The sequence below is a fragment of the Cervus elaphus genome, chromosome 3, assembly GCF_910594005.1.
Source record: "Cervus elaphus chromosome 3, mCerEla1.1, whole genome shotgun sequence".
Lineage (NCBI taxonomy): Eukaryota > Metazoa > Chordata > Mammalia > Artiodactyla > Cervidae > Cervus > Cervus elaphus.
In genome coordinates, this window is record NC_057817.1 from 8,414,254 (window position 1) to 8,438,932 (window position 24,679).

At 36.9% G+C, this 24,679-nt stretch overlaps 1 protein-coding gene across 9 annotated transcripts in view; it reads left to right on the top strand.

Annotated features, from left to right (window-relative positions):
- NAV3 (neuron navigator 3) overlaps window positions 1-24,679 on the top strand; it is an 892,289-nt gene that overhangs the window by 300,351 nt on the left and 567,259 nt on the right. Inside the window, exon 2 of one of the 9 annotated variants that reach the window (XM_043880142.1) lies at window positions 2,515-2,588. The exons of the other annotated variants lie outside the window; for them this stretch is intronic. The gene's annotated coding sequence lies outside the window, so the exon portion shown is untranslated. The remainder of the gene's footprint in view (window positions 1-2,514; window positions 2,589-24,679) is intronic. 9 annotated transcript variants of the gene reach the window in all.

Genomic DNA, 24,679 nt, shown 5'->3' on the forward strand with positions numbered 1-24,679 from the left:
TCTCAGTGTATCAGGTTGGCCAAAAAATTCATTTGGTTTTAAGTAAAATAAAGGACACATATTTCATTTTCACGAAGAACTTTACTGAACAACATATTTCTTAAATGAACAAACTTTTTGGTCAACCCAGTATTTAAAATCTGTTTTTCTGCCTTACTTTCCCAAGCTTGCTCCTTCTCTCCAGTGTAACTTGGGGATCCAGAGAGCTTAGTGGATTTTAGAGGAGTTAAAGGAGATTGCTATTACTAGTTTTATTAAGCTGAACTAGATTGTTTTTTTCAATTCTCCTTGGATCTTCAGCAGTGTTTTTTACATGATATATATGGGAAATACACTCACAGCTTTTAATGACATTCTTAAAAATTAGTTTTAGGATGCCATTGCATATATATTGATTTTTCCTTGACTTAAAAATAAGTTTTGTATATTTGATCATTTGTATGTTTCATAAAAGAGCATGATTCTTGTGCTCCAGTTTGAATCTGAGTCATTAGGTCTAAGTATTAATGCAATAAAAGAAAAAAAAAACCCTATTAATCATTTTTGGAATCATGTTCTTTGATCAGTTTGTCATATTTGGTAGAATATGCTCTTTTATAAATGCTCCTTAACACATATTTTACTGTACAGTGTAGTGGTTAAAGTACATTAAAATGTGCAATATTAAATTGCCTTTTTAGAAGCTATTTCTTATGAATATTTTTGCATAATGGTAAAATAGTTCATTAGTGTGCAGTGGATGCAGTTCTTGCCTAAGAATTTTCCACAGTATTCAGAGGGCTCTGCATATTACTTGCTACCTTCCTCTTAACTAATTAGATTTTGAAAAGTGATTGTTTCAGAAATAGAATTAGTTGATTCAGGTTAGTAGTGCTACCCTTAGTTGTAATATATATATATATATATATATATATATATATATATATATTAGCATAATATTTGTTTGAAGGTGGAAATTATCCATTTGTGGATTTACACAGGTTTTAAATGGCACAGTATTTTGGCTGAATTCAATGTGTTTTCATGTATTTATAGAGTGCCTTTCGGTGCCCTGTGGTAGGTAACAATAATACACTTTATGGTGTTAACAGCATTATTAATGAGTTTATCCATTTATATCCCTCCACTTCCTTTTGAATAACAAACGGGGTTAGGCTTCTAACTAATAATCGAATAGCAGCCTGTGGTTTACAAAGCACTTCCTTACATTTGTATCTACCCTTGCATCTCAGTGGAGCTGAAGGTCAGATATTCTTCATGTCCATTCTTGTGAAGGACTTGCCCAAGGTCAGAGAACTCACAAGGCTGCATCTGTTTTTTTTTTTTTTGCTTAGTGGTCTATGATTTTATTCAAAATTCTTATCTACCTATGTTTAGCATGTTTTCTGTGTGCATGAAAATTATGTATCAAATAATTTCTCTTTCTTAAAACCATTTAATTTTTTCATGGTTTATTAAAATCTGTTTGAAGGATATACATTTACAGAAGTCTGTCTAGTTTTCTATTCAACTTTTCTGCCATATGAGTCTGAGCATGATATATGTTCTTTGAGCAACTATTTTTCAAAATCTACTCCCTAAATGAGTTTGAAAATGTGTGAAAAATGAGAATTCAGATTTGGGAAAGTGCAGTTCTTTGTTGGCGTTCAACCTGGTTTGGTCACATTAGACTTGTCACATTTGGGGACCCGGATTCAAGGTTCTCTAGCTTATTAAAGGTGACAGATTTCATTAAATCACATCAGGAAGCTTCATTCGGTTGTTGGAAAATACATTGTAAGGGACACAGGTCACGTTTAAATTTGATGGGCTCCTTGGAGAAAAATCATCAGTCCACACAGGTAGGCCCATGCTCCATCTCAGCTTCTCCGTTTTGCCAGGCTCGTCAGCCCCCAGATAACCCACAGACTTGGCTGCCAGGTCCCCTGGCTGTGCCAGTGACACATGTGAGTACATGTAGGTATGAGGGCCGCCTCGCCCTCCTGTCATGAGGCAGCATGTTCTGTTGGACCATGTTCACATTCAGAATGAATGCTCACCCTGGTGGAAATGAGTGGGAAGCAGGGCCTGTCCCAGAGGCAATATTGCTGGCTGATTCCAGGCATAGCCATGTCATTTTTGAGGGAATATTAAAAAATAAACTGGATTTGTGCCTATCTTTGGACCTAATTTGCCATATGTTTGATTTGTCTGATGCAAAATGAAGATGAGCATAGTGTTCCATATAAATGGCCCTTTTGATTTTCTACTCTGAAAATATTTTTCTTGTTTTCTGGGGTTTTTCTTTTAATTGTTTTTTTTTTTTAATAATATTTTACAGTGGTACTCTGGGTACAAGCATCACATTTTCCTAATGTCTGTGTTTTCATAAACACTAACAACTGTAGTGTACTAATCAAAGTGTTCCCAATCAAGGCTACCTCTTCTTGTGAAGGTGATATAAACCACATGAATTTTCCTGCTTGCATTTTGCTGATAGTTAATTTTCTATTTTATATTTTTCATTAAAATTAGATGTTCTCCTTCGAAACCCTTAAAAACTCCCTGAGGAAACATGCAATGTAAAAGTTTCACCTCATGCATTCTAGGTAAGAAGGGCCTCTGGCTTTTAGCAGTTGCTAGTACTTGGCAAATAGTAATGTTTGCAAATAACAGATAAACAACACCTTTTATATATATGTAATCTCTAATGGGAATTAGTGATTCTAATTAGAGAACAATGGGAAAGGGTTTAGGGTTAAATGTTAAAAACAATGTGAATTTTGTAATTAATGTCTTAGTCTGCTTTGTGGTGTAAAATCTTTTTATATAATTATGAACTGATGCAGCGATTTCCGCATTGCTCTGAGAGAAAAGTACAGAATTCTGTTAAAAACCATGCCTTAATATTTCTACAGCACTTGCCATTTGTAAAATGTCTTTCATAGCCATTATCCAGTACTACATTAGTGGGTTCAGCCTAAAAGATGACACTAAGAGTATTAACAGTGTTTTTTTTTTTTTTTCCAATGCACGGTGGCTCCAGATTTATTCCTTGCCATTGTAAAACCTATTAGTGACTTTTCAGTGCATTCAGAGTACAGTCTGAACTCCTTAACATGGCCCGTGGGGCCTTGCGTGAAATGACTTCCATTCTCTCTTCTAGTCTGGTCTCCAAGCTGCAGTGTTCAGTGTTCCTCATTTTGGGGTCTGTACATGTGTTCACTTCCCAGTTATCAGCTGATATCAGGGACACTGGGTCACATCTATTTCCAGGGTCCCGCCACTATAGGCATTTACACTTTGATATCAGCCACCATTTTTTTCCCTACTGTCAAATACAATGTGCTTGATTATACTCTCTTTTATTGGGTAGTGGGCTTCTAGTAAAACTTCCCTGAACCTTAGACAAAAATCAATTTCAATGACTTTAAGATAATTTCCAGCAACTCTCTTTCTGGGGAAGAGAAAACATAAAAATGAAAAAAATAATCATTCCTCTGAGGAGTCATACTACTTTATGAAATATATGATGTCACATTAGGCCTATTGGTTTCTTTACCTCTGATATATCACACGTGTCCATCTCAGAAGCTTACTGTAATGTTATTTGTCATTTACATTGACTGCCAGCTCCTTTTACATCAGTTCTCTTCTGTAAAGTCTTATGATATCGATTGGCCAAAAGTATGAATATTCTTTCCTGGAAGAAAGACTTTATTGTTGGTGCTTAGGAGAGCACTTTCCTAGGTAAGAAAATGCAATCAACTCTCTATGTGCTAGTTTTATGTGACAAGATTCTTTCCAATATTTAGAAAGACTAGGGGTCCTTTAGCACACGCTGCTGTTTTGTTTTTTCTCAGAGATAATGGACTTCTCATACTCTTGTTTACAAACATAATTAAAAATAGGCTTTTTGTAGAGTGGAACTTGTTTCTAATAGAATATTGATTAACTGAAGTGTTATTTAGTTTTTTTTAAAAGTCTTAAAGAGCACCTGACAAAAATTTAGGATTATTTTCAAGAGAAAGTAAGGCTAGAACAACTATTGCAAAATAGAAATGAGAGCTTAGAAAAAATTTGAATACTCTATCTGTGCTTATTGATACTGTATTCACTAGTCAATTTAAAATAATTAAATTAATTAAAATTAAGTCAGTTCTTCAGATGTTCTAGCTATATTTTAAATGCATAGTCATCACATGTGGTTACTGGCCACCATATTGGACAGTATACGTTTATAACATTTTTACCACTGCAGAAATCTCTGTTGGACATCATTGCTGAAATGTTGTTGTGGTTAAAATGCAGTGGATAATGGGATGTTAGGGAAGCCAGAGTCAGATTCAACCAGTGAAAGGAAGGAAAAAGAGCATTCATGAAAGGTATTTTGTAATTTTTTAGTGCACAAAATTGGAATGGGAGGCCATCATTGTTCCATGATAAAGAGGACAGTTACCTCTTTTCCTGCTATAAATTAGTGAATAAAGTGCTTGAAAGAATCTTAAAGATCAGTTAGACCAATTACCAAATTAATATTTGAACGATTTATATTTCTTATTTTTTCTTACATGGAAAAGCCCAAGCTCCTTACCTTAGGAAGCAACATACAATGAATGAGATGATCAGCTTTGTGTTATATATAAGGAAAATGTTGAATTATCATATATAATTATCCATAATAAATTATTTGATCATAAATTTTCACTAGTGCACTAAAGTAAAGACTTTGCAAAGCAAAATTGCTTTCCATGATCTCACAGGGAACTAAATGCTATTTCGAATCATACATCATAATACAGTCAGCCAACAAATTAGTACTGGGGCAAAAATATTGAGGTCAAAAAGAATAGTAAAATTCTTACAAAAATACTTGCATAATATTTTCCATCATTTTAGCAAGTGATTTAAAATCATAACTGTACCCATTTATATTTTAGTTCAACTCATCTGTTTTATATTTATTGTCTTCTTGCCAAATAATAAGATCAACAGAGCCATATGTTTTCTAAGTTCTTGTTAGAAATTTTACCAAAGCTAAAACAAGTAAAATGTTAGCTAGTTAGCAAAGGCATTGTTAGTTAAATTTGTTTTCCAGGCAGCATTGATCCAAAATAGGTATTGTGAAACTCCATTTTCAGTGAAGTAATGTCAGACCACTTTAGGTACAAAATATAAAACTGAACAGACCTCAGAAAAGCGTGGTGAAGCCATTATATTCATTAAAAATGAAAGATTTGCATGGAATTTATATAGTAATACAAATAAAATATGTGAATATTTAATTTACCAGGAATGTTAAGTAGACTGAAGTATGTGTTTCATGTAACAGTTACAGAATTTTAAAACCAAAAAAAGAAAAATCTTAGTGATTACATAGTACACTTGGAGTGTGAGAAATCTGAGACGGAGGGGCCGTGTAACTCTATAACCAAGGTCATAGCATCAGATCTGTGGTCAAAGACACATATGTACTAACAGTTACAGTTCCATCAAGGAGATTTTTTAAAAAAATTAGACCATCCATTACAATGTTTGACAACTTATAATCATCACTTTTTTAAAAACATACATTTATATACACCAATCATTCCTAAAGTTAATATAGAGAAGCTTGTCTTAATGTTATAAGCCAATACAGGTTTACTGTTACATGTGACCAGTGATAGGATAGGAACAACCCACTAGGGAACTTAAACTGAGCATCTTTCACTGTCTTCTTGGCAATTTCAGACACTGGTGTCCACATCCCAACTTGTGCCATAGTTCTTGATGAATACTAATCAGTAGGAGATGAAGGCAGTCAGTTTTAAGTAAGGACTGTGTGCTTAGTCGCTCAGTCATGTCCAACTCTTTGTAGCCCCATGGACTGTAGCCCACCAGGCTTCTGTGTCCGTGGGGATTCTCCAGGCAAGAATATTGGAGTGAGTTGTCATACCCTCCTCCAGGGGATCTTCCCAAACTGGGGATTAAACCCAGGTCTTCCGCAATGCAGGTGAATTCTTTACTGTCTGAGCTACCAGGAAGCCCACGTTAGGACTAGGCACAGCAAGCTAAAACCTAGGAGGAGCTGAAGAGATATTCAGTTGGTGATATACTAGAGCTTTAAGTAAAGGCAGAGTAACAATTCCGGGAAGAGGTGGTGTGCCTGGGCACCTTAGGTCAGGTGATGGGAGAACTAGGGGAGGGGGTTTTGAATGTCTCATCAGTGATGGGTTAAGCTCCTGGCCTATCTTTTGCTTAAGCCCTCCCTCCACAATTAAGATGAGAAGACTCAGTAGCATATTCCTCAGCAGGAGGAATGAAGTTAAGACCCCATCTTGTAGTTTTGATTATCCACATCAATGTACTCATTCGTGGAGATGGGTCATCAAGAGTATATACATAGATGCTTTTGTGGAATTTGTGAATAGACATAGAATTTTATAATGATTAACAGAGAAGGTTGTAGAGTCCTACAGATCTGGGTATGAGTGCCAAGATCACTCTTTGTCTTTATGTGATCACAGCTCTTTTAGCTTCAGTTTATTTATCTGAATTATGGGAGGCATAATAATATCCACCTTATTAGGTAGTTGTCGTAATAAGGGTGATAAGCCATGGAAGTCCCATTGAATAGTGCTCTTTGTCTAAGAATGGCTCAAGGAAAAGAGGAAGAGGAGGAAATGATATCAGATAAGCAGTGGTGACTTATCGAATTGGTTTCCCTGAATATTGCTCATAGTCGTTTAACTGGAAAATTGAGGGGGGGCTGGGGGCAGAAAGTATATGAGATAAATACAATTCTTCTCATGTATATTGGTTATTTTTCTAAATTCACTGCTCACCAAAGCCAATATCTTCTTAATCTGTCATTTTGGAACCTTATTTATTAAAAAGGAAGTTGTAATTAATTTAAAAATTATGTTACTTCAGTTCATTTCAAATACATTGGAAGATATTTGTCTATTTCATTTACTTTTATGGCTAATTGGATAGATCTTATCCACCAGATTTCTTTTGTAGGTTTTTAGGATTATTTGCTGTGAAAACTTTATAGCATGGGGGACATGCTGGTGATGTTACCTACTTAATTATTTTGTACAAACTTTGAAATTGGAGATATTTCTGGAAAATTTAGAAAAGATACAGACATTAATGTCAACTCTATATAGATGGAAGAAGCTGAGGAAGCCCGTGCTACTAATTTCTTGAATTGGCCAATAGAGATAAGTTGAGTGGTCAGGAAACTTTATACATAATACTTTGATCAGCCTTATTTAGATGTATCATTTAATTTCAAAACCACTTAAATGTAAAGCAAATATTCTAGATATACCTATCTAAAAATGAGTGCACCAGGAGGCAATCATATTTAAATATAAAAATAATATGTGCATATTTATTTATATAAGCTTGGATTTATATATCTATGTGTGATAAATGTGTTTATATATATGTTTCTATATAAATATATATATATATATATATCTCCAAATGTGTAGATGTGTGGCTAAGTACAATATTGTATTTACTTTATTATTGATCAGAATGTCTATGTGATTTTTAGTAAAATGTAAAGAATATGAATTTCCATGATGATTTATGAATTGTAAAATACGCTTTCTGTTGAAGCAAGGCTTCTGAAATAGGTTTCAATGGTAGGTTGGTACATTGTTGTTAGAAACTAGAAATTTGGGCTTCTTAATGACTAGACGTTTTGCACTGCGTCTGGCTCCAGAACCAGCTTGGGATCCTCCCTGGCTCATTGGGCTTCTCTCAGGTTTCCTGATCAGGAAATTGAAGGCCAGCTTCTGCCTGTCATTAGGAAGCTTATCGAAAGTCAGCATGGGGCTGGACGCTGGCTGAGGGCTATTGGGGTACTGTCCACACTCGACTAAAGGGTCACTTAGAGAGAGAGCCTATGCTAATGCTGCTTGGGGCCTGCTGTGTGATGCTCTTGCTCTACAAGCAGCCACAGAGAGGTAATAAACCAGTTCCAGTGTGTTCTGTTGTAGATACATGTTGCATGTCTTTTGTCTTTCTTTGAGCTCATGCAAACATTAATATGGGCTTCCCTGGTGGCTCAGTGGTAAGGAATCCACCTGCAGATGCAGGAATTGTGGGTTTGATCCCTGTGTCAGGAAGATTCCCTGCAGAAAGGAATGGTAACCCACTCCAGTATCGTTGTGAGGAGAATCCCATGGAAGGAGGAGCCTGGAGGCTTACAGTTCATGGGGTCGCAAAGAGTGGGACACGACTAACAGCGATTATCATGCTCTAATGAAGATTCTTTCGGTTTTATTCTGAAACTTAAATTTAGCTGTTTGTCCTTTCCCTTTCTGACAGGAGTCTTACCATGCCCACCTGATTTTTTCAGTAGAGTAAACCTCAGGAGGTGAGTTATTTTCTGACCTTCCTTAGTGAAGATATCAGATTATGTTCTGTAGCTTAGCTCCTAGTCTTTGGTCTGATATATTGGCTGGTGCTGCTACATATGTTGTACTTAGTCACATGTGCTAAGCTTTAAAACTTCTCTAAATTCCTCTAAGTATTTTGGTTGAATGATCTCCTCTGCCAGTTGATTATCCAGGTTGCCCAGATACTAGGTATTCTGAATTTGTCCTACTTGTAGCAAACCATTTCACACAGAGTCATATTTTTGTTGAGCAAAGTCTACTGAAAGAAAAGAAAATGCTGACATTTGAATGGAAAGGCCAGTAGCCTGAGGAAATGCCAGAGAAATTCTACAAATACCCTTTCTCAGTGGCCTAGACAACTGAGATCTAATTCTTCTTAGGCAGCAGATGGAGGTGGTAAAAACTGAGCTTCTAAATGGTCTGAGTCTCTGCGTTAAAGGGCTTCGTGCTGTGCTGTGCAAACAACCCTGCTTTTTGTAGCCTGGAGCAAGGATAGAAGCCAGCTTGCAGAAAAGACTGGGCCTGCCAGAGAAAAGAGAAACCCTGATCACCCTTGGGTGCCCAGAAATGATCATAGTGGAAAAAAATGAAATCTGTTGAAAAAGAATGTAACTGTTAACACTATTAACACTCATTAACTTTATGGAGTATGTGTGTGTGTGTGTGTGTATTTTTATCCTTTATATTTTAAATAATATAAAGCTAATTATATATTATTCTAACATATTTAACTTCTCTCTCCCTCTCAATTTCTCCCCCCTTGCCCCGCTTCCCTTTTACCCCTCATGTCTTCCCCTTTCCCTCTCCCTGGCTGTCTCCCAAATAGCCAAAGTGTCACATTTTTTGTTATTTTTGCAGGGAGGAGGATGAATATTTTGGGTAGATGAAAGTGAAAGTTGAAGTTCATAGCTTGTTACCTTGTCAGATGTCTTCATGCTCTTTTCTCTGTATTTCCCCTCTTCTCTAACATTCCATAGTTCTGCTGCCTTTTTGCAATCTTGAGTATATGAAACTACATGTATGCTGGGACAACTTCTGTCACATAATACTCACTTACTAATTTTTCAACACTTTTCACATAATTTTTATCTCTTCTTATTTGTAGCCAGCAGATCTACTTAATGCCAGTGACTAACAAAACCCTAAAAGGAAAATCTTACTAAGGCCCTTTGCTGCTGGAACAGCAAAAAAGATCGTTAATACTTTTTATGTCTTTTAGCAGAGGAATTGTGGGGACTGTCTCACACATTTACAATTACATTTTATGTAATCATTCCTACTGCCCACAGGGGAAGTGGTGATAGGAGGAAGTAGCTAGTCTGCTCTCCTGAAAATACTGTCATGGAGAAGAAAACAGTCACTCAGGATTCTACAAACATCTTCTGTAATCATCTATCTGTGCTAAGAAAAAAAGAAAAAAAAGGCTTAGCCCTTCTTCCAGTGTTTAAATAAAAGTACCCAATTATTTTAACTAGTTTCCACTGACTTGTCAGAGATCCTTGTGTATAATAACGGTCTGCCAGTGGCAAGGCTGGACAGAAATACTCTGCAGTAATTGATTTTGTTAGTTGAACATCTGGCAGAAGAACCTGAATATTTACTTGGAAAGAATGTTGCCCAAGCAGAGTAAGTTTGCTGTTGCGTTTTAGGGCACTAAAGCGCCAGATCAGGCTTCTCTGGGCATAAAACACATAGTTGACAATAGGCAAGTGAATCATAAAAGAAAAGGAGGAAGAGACAAGACACTTACACATGGATTGAAGGTTAGAAGACCTTTTCCCAGGGCCTCCTTCCTGGGCTTCAAAATGGAAAGCAGGCAATATACAATAGGATCATTGTTTTTACTTCATATGATTTGTATTATTTTCCTTAAGTGTAGTTTTGCTTTAATAAATGCCAGGTGAGGAAAACCCAATTATGGAGGAAAAAAGGATTCATTATCAGTGTAATGCTTGCAGAAGTTTATCTATGGTGTAAGATCCTACTGATTGGAATGCAATACTGGCTATGATAAATACAATCATTGGGCTTATTTCATATCTAACTTGTCTAGCATGTGTATCTGTATGTTTAATGGTTTAATTGCTTTTCTCATAAATGCATGATTTGGACAACAATGAAAAGTACACAATGGGTTCTTTCTCACCCTTATTTCTCTAGGTGGGCTATAAACTACAAAGCGTGCCTGAGGATGTAAAATGTTGTGGATATTTTTGTTGTTTATTTAATTCTAAAGATCTTGTGGTAGCTTATTTTCTTCTGGGACACTAACACAAAAAAGTTTTCCAAGGAAATGGTCAATTGTACTAAGCATGAATGGTAGGATATGTCGGCATGACCTCCTTATTTGTATTCCTCAAATCACAACAGTTCATTCATTGTACCTACAGAGGTAGATTTGCCAAGTGGCTGAGATTGCCATGTGGGTAAGGCTATATCAGACCAGTTTTTATATTCTATTCAGTTACTGACTTTTAGTAGATTATTAAGTAAATATGTGTTGAACAAATCCCTCTATAATTTATATTTATTTTCAGCACATCTTTTATCATGTCAAGAAAGTTTATGGAAGATATAAACCATCTTATACAAATGTGAAGTGTTACTTTGCTATGTATATGTTTAACTTGAATACTTGTCACATTCACATACTTCTAATTAGCTTCATTACAGATACATTTGTCTGGCAGATAAATAATAAACAGGAAAGTAATGCACTGAATTGTGAAATTGTTTATCTCAAGTAGGAAGAAACTTACCTTAAGAACATTGGAGATTTACTGGATGCATAGGTTTTATTCAACTATCTGGTGCATTCTGGCCATCTCTGAGCAGCATGTCATTTTTTAGTCATGTAACTAGTGACGCAAAGGTTGGAGGGCAGGCAGATCTGAGTGACAATCCCAGGTTTACCACTTTCCAGGATGTTTGACCCTGGACAAAAGGCTTGATCTCTCTGAATCTCTTGTACTCAAGGGAAATGGTAATAGTATTCTGGGATGGTTGCAGTGTATTCTAAAACCTTTACAAGTGCAAGGTACATGGCAAGAACTCAGAAAATGGTAGTTTTTGATTATTTGAGCATATCAAATTAACAGGTTTTATTTGTACAGACTCTGGATTTGATCACCATTTAGCCTTTATGGGGGCTTCCCCAATGGCTCAGCAGGTTAAGAATTCACCTGCGATGCAGGAGACACAGGAAATGTAGGTTTGATCCCTGAGTCGAGAAGATCCTCTGGAGGAGGAAATGGCAACTTGCTCCAGTATTCTTGCCTGGGAAATCCCATGGACAGTGGGCTACAATCCATGGGGTCGCAAAACACATGGCATATGTGTGTGTGTGTGTGTGTGTATCCCATTTTATTGAAGTATAATTGATTTACAATGTTTTAGGTATACAGTGAAGTGATTCAGTTTTAGATATATATATATATATATATATATATATGTTCTTTTTCAGATTCTTTTGCCTTATAGGTTATTACAGTAAAAGAATCTGAAAAAATTTAGACTTTTGTCAAGTCTGTTTTAATATTTATTGATTAATACATTAGAACATAAATATTTTGCCCTTTTAATACCAGTGAGATAAAACTTTAAACGTAATACTGCCAGTATAATACTGTGCTGGGCTTAGTCACCAGTCGTGTCTGACTCTTTGTGATCCCATGGGCTGTAACCCACCAGGCTCCTCTGTCCATGGTCTCCTCCAGGCAAGAATACTGAAATGGGTTGCCATGCCCTCTTCGAGGCTGTATAGTAGTACTAGTATTTAAGTGTAATACTAAAATTTAAATGTGGTACTAATTAAATGTATATAATTGGCAGTTCAGTTTTCTGAGCTATCAAGTAAAACTGAAACAAGTCTGAGAAAAAATTTATGCAGATAATCACATATTCAGCCAGTTTCCTAGATTTTAGTTAGAGTAAGTCAGAATATTTTAGCATATCTTTATACTTTCAAATTAAAGATCTGTTCAACAATCTAGTCTTGAAGCAGTCACTTCCCGATGCTGCACTGGGTGCTGAGAAGAGATGATGTAAATGACAGTGTCTCAGACACTAAGAATGAAAGAGAGTTTAATAGGTTAATCAATGAAATGAGAAGCTTGAATAATGTAGAGAGTTAACACAGAGGAAGTAGTGATTAGCTATTAAAGAGTTATTAAAATATTTAACTTTTTTAGTGATGGATATTTATTCCAGAATTTTCAAACATTTGTTTTTTATTATCAAGTGTCATAGTCCACTTTGACAATTAACAAACTCCAAGTATTTTATGTCTTCTTGTTTTTTTCAACATAATAGTGTTATTTAAAGAAGATTCACATCATGCTTCCTTTTCTAATAAAATACTGTGGTTTACATTTGAGAGACTGTTTATTTTTAATCTGGTTAGTTTTTAGTTCATAAGAATCTAAACACAACCCAAGAAATATAGAGCAGGAAGGCACATTAACGATTATTTAGCTTTTAGTCCAGTCCTCTCACACTATGAATGGAAAGTCAATTTGCAGAAATATTTTGCCATTAGGCCAGTACAGCAGCTTTTTAATTATTAAAGAAGACTGTCAGATCTTTGAAAAGCTACACAACATCACAGATTTTCTTCTCCTTTGTAGCTATACTTGCTGTCAGAATATATTTAGAAACATTGATACTTAAGCAAATGTGTAATACATGTGGTCAAAGTAATGCAGCATTGAGTGTAAGCTTACTCCAGGGAATGCAAAACTAGAGTTTTGATGTTTGCGCTTAAATATTTAGTACCTAGGCAGAATTGGGAAAGCATTAGTAATACCTTTGGCATTCACGTATTCTTTCATCTTTTTTCTGTATTCTGTATACTGCGTCTGTGTCTGTGATTTGTTACTGACCAGTACATCTTAGCTCTCTTTTTTACTGAAGTTTATGGGTTCCTATGCCCTCCTGATCTCCTTTAGGATGGACTGGTTGGATCTCCTTGCAGTCCAAGGGACTCTCAAGAGTCTTCTCCAACACCACAGTTCCAAAAGCATCAATTTTTCAGCACTCAGCTTTCTTCACAGTCCAACTCTCACATCCATACATGACCACTGGAAAAACCATAGTCTTGACTAGGTGGACCTTTGTTGGCAAAGTAATGTCTCTGCTTTTTAATATGCTATGTAGGTTGGTCATAACTTTCCTTCCAAGGAGTAAGCCTCTTTTAATTTCATGGCTGCAATCACCATCTGCAGTGATTTTGGAGCCCAAAAAATTGAAGTCTGACCCTGTTTCCCCATCTATTTGCCATGAAGTGATGGGACCAGATGCCATGGTCTTAGTTTCCTGAATGTTGAGCTTTAAGCCAACATTTTCACTCTCCTCTTTCACTTTCATCAAGACACTCTTTAGTTCCTCTTCACTTTCTGCCATAAGGGTGGTGTCATCTGCATATCTGAGGTTATTGATATTTCACCCAGCAATCTTGATTCCAGCTTGTGCTTCATCCAGTCCAGCATTTCTCATGATGTACTCTGCATATAAACTATAATATCTTCACAAACACTGAGTCAGGTGAGAATAATTCATCATTTCAGGTGAGAAAACAAGCCCAGAAGGCAGGTAGCACGCCCAGCGTTGTACACCTGGTAGGTGGCAGAGTTAGGATTGGAAACCAGCCACTGTGACTTCAGTCTCATGCACTTTACAATTCCTAGGCTACTATGTCAACTAAGACTTTTCTTTTTGTAACCAAAAAGAAAGACTTGATTGGGGGAGACTAGGATGAATATAAGGGAGAACGGTCACCATTGTATATCTTAATACAGGTAGGATGCTTCCTTATATTCCTTAAATCAATCCTTGTAGATGTGCTTAAACTTTTGGAGCATTTGTGTAGTTATTCAAAAAATATTTACTACTGTTTACATACCAGGGTGATAGAGATACAAAGATAAGTAATAAAATGATTTCTATCCTTCGTACATATTAGAGTGAGTCAGATGTGCAAATAGATACATTAAAGTACGATTTATAACTGTTGTTACAAAAATATGAGCAAACTCATATAATAAATAGAACACAGATAACAGAACAATGATTTCTAAGGGAAGATTTCTAAGAGTCTTTATTGATGATATCACATTTATACTGGGACTTAAGGGTTTTTTCCTGTAGGTGTTTTCATGACCAAGGAGAGGAAAGGGGATATTTTAATCAAAGAGACTTCGTGAACAAAGGCCTAGTGTCTTAAGAAGGCTGAGGTCATTTCAGAAATAATGGGAACTTCTGTGTGACAGGAGCAGGTGGTGCATAGTGAGGGTGATAGGAAGTGAGAAGGATTTCAAAGATCTTTGTATACAAAACTAGGAGATTGGGATTATATTTGGTAGATACTGGGAACCTTAAGAAGATTTGATGCTGAAGACTGATAGCCAAGGATTTATTTGATAGGAAGATTATGCTGTAGGCTGTTGAAGAATAGAAAGATGCATCAAATATGAGACTTAGAAAATTCTAAGCCAAAGGCTTTGGCAGCTAGAGTTCAAACGGTGTCCCTGCACTTGGAGAAGAGATTTTAAAAAACTTTTCTTTTAGATTTTTAAAATTTAAGTATATTTGATGTATAAAATTATATGTTACAGGTGTGCAATGTAATCCACAATTGTTAAAGTTTATACTCCATTTTAGTTATTATAAAATGTTGGCTATATTGTACAATTAAAGTTTATACTCCATTTTAGTTATTATAAAATGTTGGCTACATTGTATAATATATCCTTGTAGCTTATTTTGCCTCTTATTCCCCTATCCCTATATTGTCCGCTCTGACTTCTTTCTCCCAACTGGTTACTACTAGTTCATTCTCTACATCTGCAAGTCTGTTTGTTTTTTTATATTCACCCATATTTACCAGTTGTATTTTTAGATTCCACCTATAAGTGATATCATGTAGTATTTGTCTTTTTTGTCTTACTTATTTCATAATGCCCTCCAAGTCCATCCATGTTCTTGCAAATGGAAAAATTTCATTCTTTTTATGGCAGAGTAATATTGCATTGAATATATACCATGTCCTCTTTTCATCTGTTGATGGACAATTAAGTTGCTTCCACATCTTGGCATTTGTGAATAATTCTGCTATGATCTTTGGGGTACATGTATTTTTTTTTAATTAGTGTTTTTGGTTCTTTTGGATCCATACCTCCAGGTGGAATCGCTGAGCCCATTTGGTAGTTCTATTTCTACCTTTTTGAGAAACCTCCATATTGTTTTCCACAATGGCTACACCAGTTTACATTCCCACCAACTGTGTACCACGGTTCCTTTTTTTCCACTTCCTCACCAACGGAACACTTTTTACTTTGTTCATTTTGCTGATAGCCATTTATCTGAGGTGTAAGGTGGTATCTTGTGGTTTTGATTTGCATTTCCGTGACGGTTCATGATTGTGAGCATCTTCTCATGTGCCTGGTGGTCATCTGCCTTTGCTCATTGAAGTGAAAGTTGCTCAGTCGTGTCTGACTCTTTGTCACTCTATGGACTATACAGTCCATGGAATTCTCCAGGCCAGAATACTGGAGTGGGTAGCATTTCCCTTCTCCAGGGATCCTCTCAACCCAGGGATCAAACCCAGGTGTCCTGCATTGCAGGCAGATTATTTACCAGCTGAGCCACCGGGGAAGCCCAACAAAACTGGAGTGGGTACCTTTCCCTTCTCCAGGGGCTCTTCCCAATCCACGAATTGAACAGGGGTCTCCTGCATTATGGGCAGATTCTTTACCAACTGAGCTATCAGGGAAGCCCATTTGCTCATTGGAAAATGTCTATTCAGTCCTTCTGCCCATTTTAAAAATTGTGTTGTTTGGGGTTTTTTGATATTGAGTTTTATCCACTATTTATATATGGTGGATATTAAGCCCTTATTGGGCAGTTCATTTGCAAGTATTTTCTCCCATTCAGTACGTTGTCTTTTGGTTTTGTTAGTGGTTTCCTTTTTGCAATTGCTTTTGACTTTAATTAGGTCCCATTTGTTTATTTTTGTTGTTATTTCCTTTGCTTTAGAAGATAGATCCAGCAAGTGTTGTTTCAATTTAAGTCAGAGGATGTTCTCTTTTCCAGAGATTTATGGTTTCTGGTCTTGCATTTAGGTGTTTTATCATTTTGAGTTTATTTTTGTATATGCTATTAGAGAATGTTCTAATCTCATTGTCGTATGAGTAGCTATCCAGTTTTCTCAGCACCACTTATTGAAGATAGTCTTTTCTCCATTGTATGTTCTCTCCTCCTTTGTCATAGACTAATTGACCTTGAGTATGTGGGTTTATTTCTGTTCCAATGATCTGTGTGTTTTTGTGCCAGTGCCAAACTGTTTTGAATTTGAGATTTTTTTTAATCAGAATAAATAAGATTTGTTAAATGAGTGAAGGTAGGGGATGAGATATATTGATGAGACATGCCTATGAAGTTTATAGCTTGAGATATGGTGCGTAGTATTTAGAATCCTGGCTATCCTCTGTACCAAATCCAGTTTAACAACACTTGTTTAAATAAAGCAGAAGTTGATGGGTGAATGGATCAAGAAAATGTGATATTTATATAGTTATTCACAGTGGGATATTAGTAAAGCTTAAGAAAGAAAGAAATCCTGACATTTGTGACAACATGGTTTGAGCCTAGGAGACATAATACTAAATGAAATAAGCCAGATGCAGACAAACAAATACTGTATTATCTCAACTATATCCAGAGTCTAGAATAGTCAAACAAATACAGTGAGCAGGTGGAAGAGGGGATGTTGGTCAAGGAGTACGAAGTTTCAGTTGTGTAGGATGACTTTATGACAGCAGTGTAGCTATAGTTAACAATATTTTATGCTTGACATTTGTTGAAAGTATAGATCTTAAGTGTTACTACTTTAAAGCACGTAGAAAAAGGTACTTGTGAGGTGATGGCTATGATAATTAGCTTGACTGTAGTGATTATTTCACAATACATACATATATCCAATCATCAAGTCATATACCTAACATGTGTATAATTTAAAATTGTCAGTTATTAAAAAATAGCAGAAATTAATTTCTCTTTCAATGAAATCATCCAAGTATAACAGTCTAGTGATGGTGTGGGGATCTGTGGTATTACCAATTCAGGTATATATTTTTTTCTTGTTGCTCTGCCTTCCCTTAGGTTGATACCCTCATTCATATGTTTGAAGAGATCTCTTTACCAGTATAGAAGACAGGAAGAAGCATGGTCAGGAAGTCTGCTCACATTTTACTGGCTACCACTTAGTCACATAGCCATTTCTAGTAGTAATGAAGGCTGGGGATTGGTGTCTTTATTCTGGATGCCCATGTATCTAGCTAAAACTCGGAGGTTCTGTTGTTAAAGGAAAGGAGAGAAAGTGAATTTTGAGGTATCTTTAGTAGTTCAGCTCTAGAATGTTTTATGATCACATTAATAGAGATCTGAGATGAAGGAGGTGGGGCGAATTTAGGAAGACATGGGGAGATAATGAGTTCTGTTTTGGATATTTAAAATTTTAAGTGTCTGTGAGACTGACGGTTTTTGTCCAGCAGGTAGTTTGGAATAAGGATTTTGGTCATGACAGAGATAAATTTGAGTCATCAGAAATGTGGTGCTGTTTCAGATGGACAGGGGAGGGCATTAGTAGTCAAGACTAATAGCAGAATCTAAAGGACAGAAACCTTGGAGGGCATGGATTAGAGAGAAGAACAGAAACCAGTCAGAAATGTTAATAGAGTGAAGCGGGAGATGGGGAAGATTGACATCAGGGATCTCTCTTGAAGTTGTGCACCCCAATCCACTGCTCCTGTAGCAGTCTGTAACATCCTTGCATATATCATCATGCCCTTAAAAGTGATTCCACTCTGCAGCCTCCGATCTATCAGAAAACGGTTTCCAAATTCCTTGAGTGCAGTCACAATGACCTTCACATGAGGCCTCAGTCTGCTGTTCACTCTAATCATGCACAGCAAAGACCAGTGCGAGAGGGAACTCTAAGAAGTTTTGAAACACTTAGCCCTCAGTTCAGACAATTGAATAATATCATATCTCTCTGTTTCTCGCAACAGTTCGGCATTTATCTCCTACCTTATTGAGCCAAAGCTACGGGCATCCTGAGCCTTCTGATGCTGAACCTGTTGGATATTAAGGCAACAGACTTTAGAACTGATTCATAGGGTTGTGGCCCTTAGGTTCACCTGTAAGCGCATCAGTCCATGCTCACTGGCATGTGGAAACCACGACAGAGTGCGTATTTGGAAATAGCAAGTGCTGAGGAGAGATCAGGTGAGCTGAGAATGAACATTGATGACATTAATGAACTCTTCAGTGATTTCAACAAAAGAATTCCAGGCTGGAATACATGAGTGGGTAGCCTTTCCCTTCTCCGGGGGATCTTCCAACCCAGGGATCAAACCCAGGTCTCCTGCACTGCAGGCAGATTCTTCACCAGCTGAGCCACAAGGGAAGCCCAAAAGACATTTTAGGACACTGGTATTAGTAGAAGCTGAAGGATCATAACTTGCTAAGTAATGCCCATTGGGCTGTGTACTAACAAAAATTGAGCAAATAAAGACAGAAAATATAGATTGTGATGCTTTTTAAAACTTCTTACTGATGAGCAGAAGCTGGATACATGATTATCATGAAGGGAAAGGGAAGCAGGATAGAACCTTGAAAGGAAGACAGATCTCTAATGAGTTATAGTCTTCCTTCTGCCCTCCTTCCACCTTATTTTCTCCTTCTCTTCCTTCCTTTAACCTGGAAGTTTTAAATGTGTTTATAATCTCAGAAGAAGAAGCCAGTATGAAGGAATCTGCTTGAAGCATAGGAGGGAAAAGTCTAGTATATGGAGGAAGTCCTTCATAAGAAAGATAGGCGCAAAGGGCATAAGAAAATATTCTGTATTGGATAGATTTAGAGATTACATTTAAGGAGACAAGTTGGTAGAGTCCCTGTTTGATATTTTCTCTATGAATTAGAAACCTGGTTTATTAGGACTTCCCTGGTAGTCTAGTGATGAAGACTCTGTGCTCCCAATGCAGGGGGTGTGTTTTCATCCCTCGTTAGGAACTAGATCTCTCATGCTGCAACTAAATGAATAAGTAAATATTATTTTTTAAAAAAGAAAAGCTGGTTTATCAACTAAGTGTAATGGCAACCCACTCCAGTACTCTTGCCTGGAGAATCCCCATGGACAAAGGAGCCTGGTAGGCTACAGTCCATGGGGTCACAAAGAGTCGGACATGACTGAGTGACTTCACTTTCACTTTCATAATGTCTGCAGTTGTAGACAGGACAAGGAACTCATTGAGGGCAAATGTGATGAGTGTAGAACAGCACCAGTTGCCCAGATGGAGTTGGAAACCACTCATCATGCATAGTAGATACTTTTTTATCTAGTACAAAAGGATGGGTGCTAGAAAAGAATAAGAGAGAAAATGAATCAAGAATGAGAAGAGGATTAGCGTTCTCAGAAAGATGAACCCTTAAGCCAGACATACTGATACCTTAATAAAACTGTGAACAGAATCATTGGTAAAGAATCTACAACAATGCCTGGTGCAGAGTAGCCCCAGATAAATATGCTCTAAGAACCATACATTTATTCTTAAGTGGCTTTCGAGGGTGGGGACACATTTTGGGAAACATAGCTGGCTAGAATGTAGCTGAGATGCAAAGTGAGGATTGGATTGAGTTGCTTTTTCTTTGATGAGATTTTCTTCCTTTTGAGTGTCTACTAGGCTGTATAGTTTGTGTTGATATAGTCATTGGTTCATTTCTGTTTCTTTTGCCCTTATTTAGTTGGGTTTAAGCTTTGTGTATAAGGTATAAACTTTGTTTATGGTTGGTAAAGTTCCAAATATCTTGGGGATGTTTAGGTAGCTTATTAAGAGGATTTATTCACTATTTCTCACAAAACTGGACTCTTGTATTAACACTTCACTATGTATAGAAATAAACCTTGTTCCTTTAAACTCTAACGACTTAACTATTTTAGGTGGTACACTTAAAAAATAAAAAACAAAGCAAATGGGATACTGTAGAATTGCTGATTGCTTTGTGAGTTGACCTTATGTTGCCCTTCTTTATTCAGTATTTGTTAAGAGCCTGGTTTTTGAATAAAGCTATAGCTTCAATGATGAAAGATGAACTGAGGACTCAATACTTACGGAATAAGAGAGAAGGGGCTGAATTAATGATGGATCATTTCAAAAGCAGTTCAATTTCCTATGCTATAGAAATGCCTCTTAGCTACAGCAACTGTAAAGAACAGGATTATAAGATAAATTGGAATCAGGTTTAACAAAATACCTTACAAGCATTTGTTCAGTCAAGTCATTTAAGCTTTGAGAGTCTCAATTTCCTCTTCTGTAAAATGTGAGTAATCGTGCAAACAAGGTAGTTATGAAATAAAACTGATAGCACTTATCCTCAAAGGGGATGGTTGGAGAAGGGCATGGCAGCCCACTCCGGTATTCTTTCCTGGAGAATTCCACGGACAGGAGAGCCTTGCAGGTTACAGTCCAAGGGGTTGCACAGAGTCAGGCACGGCTGAGTGACTAACACTTGCACTGCTTCATTAGTTTGCCCTCTTTCCTGTTACATTAGAAGATTCGATTAATCAGTGGACTCTTACTGTATTCCTTCCTCAGTGACAAAAGGTAAGGGAAACAAAACTCCACACCGTGCCTTCTGGTTTTATCTGCACAGATCCCAGTAAGAAGAGTCAAGTATCAGTTCTTTATTTCCGCACAGTGATTTGTGTTGGGCCTTCTTTAACATGTTCATTCCGTCCTCTGGGATTAACGATATCAGAGGTAACCGCACGGAATAATCATACTTCTGTATCTCTGATTATAGTAACAAGATACACTCTCAAGAGTGTCAGTAACCAGCATTTGCCTTCAGTTCTTTATACTCTTTAACTTGCTTCATATCTTTTATTGCTTATGATTCCACAGGAAACATTTTACTGGTAGAGGAATATATTTTAACATCCAACTACTGTTTTACCACTGTGGTTTTTTGAAACTGCCTCACTGAATTTGTTGAATTCAGGTCTTCAGAGATTCCTTCTGAAAAACCCCTCAGGTAAAATAAGTTACCTGATAGTGGCCTAGGAGTTAATACGTTGCATTTTATTCACTGGAATATCTTTGTCATGCCACAAAGTAAATGACAATTTATTTCAGGAATGAGTTGGTGATTTCAAGGGACTCAGTGTTGGGTGAGTGTATTAGTATTTGGCATTTCAACCACAGGCATTTCATACTGAATACATAGGGCGTAGCCTTGCTGTTAATTGGCTGATACTGCATATAACTGGTTATATAAGATAATGGTGTAGTTTAGTCTTCATGTTAATTTTTTAAAGTCATTTTTTTTTAAACAGTGCTGGATTAGGTCCCCCTTTTCATAACTTTCTATTGTTCTGTTTACCTTCTTAATTCATTATCACACTGTATTAGTTTAGTTGTGTTGTTGTTTTATTTTTTTTCAATTTTTCTGCTAGAATGTAAGTGACTTCAGGGAAGAATTTATGTCTCTTTCTTTGCTGCACTCCTAGAACTTAGCACATAGCATGTGCTCAATATATATTTGCTCAATTCATGAGTTACGTATTTGGTTGCAGGTTAAGAGAAAACCTAAAAAAATGCCTTGAACGATGAAGGAATCTGACTTAATAATTTAGCTCTAATTCAGTCAGGACTCACATCACATCTCTCTGCGGTTTGTTTGGTCCTTCCCGTCTCTGGGTCAAAGCTTCACCCTTACGCCTGCTTCCTCAGGCTGTGACTGTATCTTCACGGATTTAGGGCAGGGGCCAGCATTTGTGTCTCGCACTGCTGTAAAGAGTCCTGAACACACTCCAAGAAATTGGATTCTTGTAGGTCACGTGCCATTCTTAAACCTGTGACTGTGGTCAGGCATAGAATCTACAGACTGACTTTGCTGGGTTTATAGTCTGCCAAGAGATGACTGGAGTCAGAAGACAAATGAGTGCAAGGATGCTATAAAAAATATTTACTACAGCTAATGAATGGAATTCCAGATCTTTTGTGGCATTTTATTTAGTAAAGTGTAGTGAACTGAGAACATTTAAAAAGTTTAAGTCTGAATTATCTCAGTCTATCATAGTTCAAAAACAGCGGTACACTTGTGTAAACATGTGTTTTGAATCTATTAATAATGATTCTGGCAGCGCACAATTAACTAAAACCTAAGACTCAGTTTAGCAAAAGTTATAGTGTATACTTACATTCATGATGCAATTTAGGAAAAATCTTCTACCACCACCATCTCCACCAACCTACCCTCCTAACTCTGTGAGGAGTTTTAGCCTTCAACAAGGGGTGTATTTTCCTTTTGACGCTAGGAAAATGACTGAATAACTGGGTAAGGAAATCACACATAGGAAAGGGAAAATAGAGGGAAACAGATGCATAGTTCTACCTAGAACCATCCCAGTTATCTCAGACTTCTTAAAAACTTGATTTTGTGTGAGCATTTCCATTTTGAAACAGTATACATCATGAGTGCATAAGGTGTCTAAAGGATGGAGGAGGAATAGCCAGGAGGGGAGCTAGGAAGCCAAAACCAATATTGTGGGGTTGGTGCTGCATATAAAACTTAAGTCATCAACTTGTAGGATATGTGTTTATCAAGTATTCACCTCCATGGCAGTTCTCCTTTCTTCCTTTTCAACCCCATACAAATCCTATTATCGAATCCTTCCTTCTCTTACTCCCCTTACTGCTTTGAAATATCATTTAACTGTTTTCATCCACATAGATTGTCTCCCTAAATAGAGTGTAAACATCCTGAGAGCAAGAATTTTGTCCTGTCCTTTTCTGGAATTAACCTCAGCATTTTGAGAGTTGTATAGCAAATAATTGGTGCTGAGTAAATGCTTGTGAGAATTGGCTCAAATGTTCTATTTCATAGTAATTTTGGACACAGGTAATTGGATTACAGCGATGTGAAAGTGTTTGCCTAGCTTTTTTTCCTCTAGAAACTCAGATTAAAATTTAAATATTGCCATGCAAAGAAAAAGATCCAGTAAGAAAGAAGACTGTTAAAAGACTTTCAAAGGGAATAGAACCACTTGAAATTATTTTTCCTGCTTTTCTGAGGCCAGGTTTCTAATGACTTTCAAACAACTAGATAATAAAGGAAGAAGTTTTATGGGTGTGTCACTGTATGTATCTTACTTCCATAAAATCCATAAAAGTGTCAAGATATGGACATGCTATAATGTTATTCAAACATTCTTCTTAAATAGATGCAAGGGAATGAGGAGAGTTGGTACAGTACCATTATTGTTTCCATATTTGTTGTCATAAGCAATGAAATCCTTTATGAACTGTCCACTTCAAACGTTCTGCCAAAAACTTTCTAAAGCAAGTTCTTATTAGAATTAATCACAAGTGTCAGTTGAGACAGTATTATCCTTTCTATGTAATTTAAGCAGACTGTTATAGCCTATATGCAAAACATTTGCTTTGTTTTAGATGTGGGGTTGGGCCATAACAAGATACTAATAAGATTAGGAGGATCTTTTGGGCTGGCTGAGGCTCAGCATGCCGTGCAGTTGAGGTCTCAGCCTTTTGTCCCTAGTAAAGCTGTTTTCTATGTCTCTGTCTTGATTTATCCAGGCTGGTAGTAGCATTTCCCCAGCCACATTCCAGAGTGAACTGGGAACTCTCCACTTCATTTTCCTTATCTAAGCATTTGACATGTCTTATCAGTCTTCTCCTTGAAAATTCTGGCTGTATTTTCTGTAGCAAGCCGTGTGGCATGGGAGAAATCCCTGTGGAGTGGAGACAGTCAAGGACGGTGAAGGAGTTGTGCTGGTCGTGGACGGAACTGGTGATGCCTCAGTAGCTTTTGTAGTTGAGATCCCATCCTAAAAGTCTTTCTGGAATCAGGTGGACTTCATTTATTGAGATTCAGAAGAAAATTTCAAAGGAAGTCTCGTGTGTGCTCGGAACTGTAGGGCTTCCTACCTACAGACAGTACTGCAAGATTTGAGCTCTGCTGAAGGACTGAGAACCAGAACGCGGTCTCTATGGGCTCAGAGGGAAAGTGCCTCTTCTCTGCCTCCTCATTTGGAAAGTGGGGTATTTTAGGAGACGAAGCGTATCTGACCCAAGATGTGTGTGACCTGTGCACTTTTAGAAGTAAAATAGACAAACTAGAATAAGAGGCAAGTGAAAACTAAACCCTTGAGAATGGAGGATGCCCAGTTTTCAGGTAATTCTGAAAAGTCTTGTTTAAAAAATATTCCTTAGCTCTGCTTAATA